Below are 6187 nucleotides of genomic sequence, written 5' to 3' on the forward strand. Positions count from 1 at the left end.
TCTGTACTTACACACATGTGAAAAATGCTTTTGACTCTGTCTTTCCACCTAGTGGAATGAATTTTTCTGCGTCCTGTTCTGGGTTAGCTCAATAAATAGCTGGCACTCAATTTACCGCCTTACCGAGGACGGTGCCAGGCGCTGTGAATGGGCAGTCCTCTGTGGTGTCCGTGGAAGCGTTTTCTCCTCTTCCCTGGATAGATGGTTTTCAGCCAACGTTTGTCAATCCCTCCCGTTAGTGGCTTTTCTTCCTCTCTAAAGGTCTCAGAGCCACCAGATTTCTTCTGGCAGATAGAGAGAGTGGGAGACATGGGTGCTGGTTTATGGCCAAACCCAATGTGATACAGCGATATGGGCACAGCCAAGGGCAAAAGGAGTATGGGGCAATGTGGTGTGGGAGGGAAGAGAAACAAGTTTAGTAGCAGCCAGCCTCTGCCTCAGCAGTGAGTGGGTGGGTGGACAGAGGTAGGTGGGCAGACGTAGATGGGTGGATGGATGGGTGGGTGGGTGAGTGGGTGGATAGATGGATAGATGGATGGTGGATGGATGAATGGATGAGTGGACAAGTAGATGGGTAGGTGGGTGGATAGATGGAGGATGGATGGGTGGATGGATGGATGGATAGGTGGGTGGATAAGTGGGTGGATGGGTGGATTGATGAGTGGATGGGTAGGTGGATGGATAGGTAAATGGATGGATGGATGGATGAGTGGATGGGTAGGTGAGTGTGTGGATAGGTGGGTGGATAGATGGATGAATGGGTGAGTGGATGGGTGGATGGATGAATGGATGGATGGATGAGTGGATGAGTAGGTGGATGAATGAATGGATGAGTGGATGGATGAGTGGATGGATGGATGGATGAGTGGATGAGTAGGTGGATGAATAGATGGATGAGTGGATGGGTGGGTGGATGGATGAGTGGATGGGTGGGTGGATGGATGAGTGGATGAGTAGGTGGATGAATGGACAGGTAGGTGATTAATTGGTAGATAGGTGGTGATGGATGATGGGTAAAGGATTGGGTGGATAGATGGGTAGGTGGGTGGTGGGTGGGAGGATTGCAAATGAGGGTGGATGAGTAGGTGATGGTGGGAGGTCTGTGGGTTGGTGTGGGCAGAGGGATGGATGCAGTGCTTTTAAGTTCCTGTCAATTTATGATATCTTTTTATTTTACTTTTTACGTTTTCATTTTATGTCATGCTCACTGCCCCTCTTACATTCACCCCCTTCCACAATATTTCCCTTATTCCCCCTTTTCCTGAGTGGGCGCCCCCGCCCCCCACAGCCTGGCACTTCAAGTCTCTTCTAGACTGGGCACTTCATCTCTCAGTGAGGCCAGACAGGGCAACCCACGAGAAGAGCATGTCCTATGTGCAGGCAACAGCTTTTGGGACAGCCCCTGTTCCAGTTGTTCAAGACCCATATGAAGACATAGAAGCTGCACATCTACTACAGGGGAGGCCTAGGTCCAGCCCATGTATGCTCTTTGGTTGGTGGTTCAGTCTCTGAGAGCCCCAAGGGCCCAAATTAGTTGACTCGGTTGGTCTTCCTGTGGAGTTCCCATCCCCTTCAGGGCCTGCAGTCTTTCCTCCATCATGAGGAATCATAATGCAGCTCTTCCATTAGAGTCCCCAAGCTCCACCCACTATTTGGCTTTGGGTGTCTGTATCTCTTAGCAGTTCATGACTTACAAAGCTCCAAGTCTACTGTCCCAAGAACTAACATGTCCGCTGCTGCCTGTCCTGCGTATGGGATCCATAGAGACAGGGTTGAAGTGCACTACCCACAAGGCATCTGGGTTTCCCGGGTTGCACTGTTCCCCCCCCCCAACACAATGAAGAGAAGGGCATGGATAACCTCACACGAGGCTCCATCTGGATCCCAGCAGGCCTGGCGTGCGCAAGTATCCATCTCATGCCTTTCCTGAGCTACCTACTCTCTGGAGCTTCAGGGGTGACTGCCCATGACAGCACTGAGTCTTCATACAACACACACACACACACACACACACACACACACAAAGCACGCACGCACGCACGCATGCACACTAGCACAGCCTTTCGCCTTTGTGGTTGTCTCTCTGTGTTGTTTGATTCACTGAAGCATGCACCAGATTTGGAGACTGCAGCAACAAGTGAAGGGCCCCAGTTAGCCAGATGATAGGGGTAGCTTACATTACTGTGGCCCAAGCTAAGCGTCCCTTCTAGGGGGACAGAGACATTCCCCAACCACACCATCAATAAAAGAGCATTGCTTCGGAAGGGCTCTGGAGCTCACAGGGAGATCAGGATTGGGGGAGGACTGGAAGGACAATCCATGCCTCAGGATTCCTGAGAACTCATGGCTACCATCTGCCCAGAATCCCCCTAGTTGGATACCCTCCCTCCTCTGTGTGGACACGGCTTCTTAACAGTGCCCAGAACCAGCCAGAAGTTAGGGTGTGGTGGCATCGGCAAGTACAGCTTGGCCGTCTCCACCTGCTGCTACAGCCTCTGGGCAGGGACAGAACCCCTAGGAAACTGCAGCAGCTGCAGAGTGGGCAACACCACCCTCTGTAACCTGGGTCCCAAGCTGGTGCTGTCCGGTCCAGCATACACACCCAGAAGGAGGTATCCAGGGAGCTCCCCATCTGTGGCATCAAGAGCTCCAAACCTCCCTTTCAGCTTTTTCTGTGAAGATGGTTGAAAGCCGGGCTTCCCTTCACTCCTGAAGATGTGGATGCCAGAACATGACTGGTCTTGGGAATCGGTGTTTTGAGGCAGAAGAGGAAAAGCAGGCCTAGCTCAGGCCCTCTGCCTCAGCCAGCATTCCATGGCATTCCAGTCAAAAAGCCAGGCAGGCAGCTGTTCTCAATGAAGGAAAGAGACGCGCAGAATTCTAGAGAACTATGCATCGACTGTGCGTAACCACAATATGCTCGGCGATGCAATTGTCTTGTATTGCTCTCCAGAGAGAGGGAACGTTCACGCCCACCCCCACCCCTCCCAAATGGTAGCCTCATGCTCGACTCTCAGCCATTTGAGTTTGGAGTCATGATCACAGATCCGTCATGCATGAAGTAGGGCCAGGGCTTTGAGTCCTCAGCAGTGAAGGGCCTCAGAGCTCAGGAGTTTCCCAAAACACAGGAACCCGAGGCCAGCCATGAGCCACGGGTACTAGTGTCAGAACAGCAGCCCCTGGAGAGGGTCCCAAGGTGAGGGTAGGGCTCTGTGGCAACAGATCCCACCTCTTGCTCATCCCTACCCACTATAGCAGGCAAACAGTGGTGATTGCTCCCAGGTCCGGTTGGGTGGGGGCGGGCCATCAGACGGAGTGTGGCAGAGGGACCCCGCACATCCTCCTCAGGAGGCCAAGGGCACCCAGGACATGGAAATTAAAAAGAAAGGGGGGAGAGACCCGGCATATTAACCTCCTTAATCTTTCATTTCTGACATAGATTGTGGGCCTTCATTTCAAAGAATTTCCAGCTAATGTCTGGAGGGCAGAAAAATCTATTTCCCAATACACTGCCGCAGCCTTTGCCCCAAACGACCGCCCTTCCTGCTACAATCAGGTGCTCATTGATTTCCGCTCCCCCCCTCTCTCTCTCTCACACACACACACACACACACACACACACACACACACACACACACACACACGGTACTAACTCTTCATCTACCAAATATATCAATACAAACAACATCTTTGAAGGAAACGTCAGCATCTCGGGCTGCCTCTTTGTTAACCCTGAAACCGCCAGGTGGGAGGGAGGCTTTTCTAAAGACCCCACCTCAGATACTCATCTCTGTCCCTTCTCCAAACAGCAGGCTCTCCGTACGGCCAATGGTGGGATCTTCAGCCTCCGTATGTTAGAACACCTTAGGGTGTGGGCCTGTGAAGTAATTTAAACGCGAATTAACTAACTCGAGACAAGATGAAAAATTCTATTCCTCCATCAAAAAAAAAAAGCCACATGTCAATATTGGATGGCTGTGTGTGTGATTCGTGGTGAGGCTGTGGTCAGCAAAGCCTTAGAGCGTCCTTGTGGTTACAGAATGTTCTAGTGGACAGGGCTCCGTTAGAATGGGGTTGGGCAAACGTTTTAACTGAGAAAGTCAAGTTGGCACCCTGCCACTGAACAAGAGGCAAGATGGTTTTGGCTTTCTGGGTCATTCTCTATCAAGCTACCCATCCATTGCCATCATAAAAGAAAGCAACTATGTGTTGTATACAAAATGAAGCAGTCCTGTCTCAATAAAGCTTTACTGACAAAACCAGACAGTGGATCAGATTTGGTTCCCCCACCTCCCCGCTTTGGAAATCCCCTAAAAAGACCTCAGCAGGTTCAAACTGGTTAGAGTGCTTAGGCTTCCCTAAAGAGTTATCTAGGATAATAGCCAGAAGCTAGAATCAACCCAGATGTCCCTCAACAGAGGACTGGATACAGAAAATGATATACATCTACACAATGGAGTACTACTCAGCCATTAAAACAATGACCTCATGAAATCTGTGGCAAATGGATGGATCTAGAAAATATCATCCTGAGTGAGGTAACCCAGTCACAGAGGAACATATGGTATGCACTCACTGATAAGTGGATATTTGGAAAAAGGCTCGGAACATCCATGATACAACTCACAGACCACACGAAGCTTAAGAAGAAGGAAGACCAAAGTGTGGGTGCCTCAGTCCTGCTTAGAAGGGGGAACAAAATAATCATGGGAGCTAGAGGGCAGGAGGGGCTTGGGAGGGAGAGAGGAGGAGGAGGAGGAGGAGGAGGAGGAGGAGGAGGAGGAGGAGGGGAAAGGGGGGAGACAGGATTAAGGGAGATGTACAGAGGGTCAGGAAATTGAACAGAGGTGTGTAGCAATGGGAGATGGGGAACTGGGGGTAGCCACCAGCAAGTCCAAGATGCCAGGAAAGCAAGAGGCTCCCAGGACACAATGGGGATGACACTAGCTGAAATACTCAATAAAGGGGAAAGAGAACCTATAGAGAGCATATCCACAGGTTAGGTATGGCCCTCGGTTAAGGAATGAGACCACCAACCCTTCACAAAAATTTAACCCAGAATTGCTCCTGTCTAAAGGAAATACAGGGACAAAGAGTGGAGCAGAGAGTGAAGGGCTATCCAGAGACTATCCCACCTGGGGATCCATCCCATATGCAGCCACCAAACCCAGACACTATTGCTGATGCCAAGAAGTGCTTGCTGACAGGAGCCTGATATGGATGTCTCCTGAGAGGCTCAGCCAGAGCCTGACCAATACAGATGTGGATACTTGCAGGCCACCATTTCACTGAGCACGGGGACCTGAATGGAGGAGTTAGGGAAAGGACTGAAGGAGCTAAAGGGGATTGCAACTCCATAGGAAGAACAACAGTATCAACCAACCAGAGCGCCCCCCCTCCTGAGCTCCCAGGGACGAAACCACCAACCAAAGGGTACACATGGCGGGACCCATGACTCCAGCTGCTTATGTAACAGAGGATTGCATCAATGGGAGGGGAGGCTCTTGGTCCTGTGAAGGCTTGATGCCCCAGTGTAGGAGAATTCTAGGGCAGTGGGACAGGAGTGGGTAGGTAGGAGAACACCCTCATAGAGGGGGGTGGAATGGGGGGCTTTGGAGGGGAAACCAGGAAGGGGATAACATTTGAATTGTAAATAAAGTAGCCAATAAAAAATAAAGTTGTCTAGGATTGAAGCTGTTTTTGTTTGGAGACAGAGCCTCGCTATGTAGGCCCTGATGTTCTGGAGCTCTCTGCAGACCATGTTGGTTTCAAACACGGAGATCCACCTGCCTCTGTCATCTAAGTGCTGAGATTAAAGACACGTGTCACCAAGCCTTCAAGGAGACAGCTCTTTCTCTAGGTAGAATGTCACATCTTAGTGTTCTGTGTCTTAAAATGTTTAAATAGTCTATTCCCCCAGAGAAGATTCTTTAGAATGTGAGACCAGCTCAGAAGAGACTTTGAAAAGCCAAGATCCTATGTGGTGGCTCAGAACATCCTTATCCTGTGAGAGCACAGCGGGGCTTTGCAGTCCAGCATAGGGGTGGAAGGGTTGGTCTCTCTCACTCAGATCCCTCCTTCAGGTAAGAGGCTGTTGTGCTCCCCAGCGAGCTGCTTCTCCCGGTCCTGTATTATTTGTAATTTCTGGAGTTAAAAGTGTAACAACAGCAATAGCGACTGAATCTGT

This window comes from Rattus norvegicus, chromosome 12, assembly GCF_036323735.1.
Source record: "Rattus norvegicus strain BN/NHsdMcwi chromosome 12, GRCr8, whole genome shotgun sequence".
NCBI lineage: Eukaryota > Metazoa > Chordata > Mammalia > Rodentia > Muridae > Rattus > Rattus norvegicus.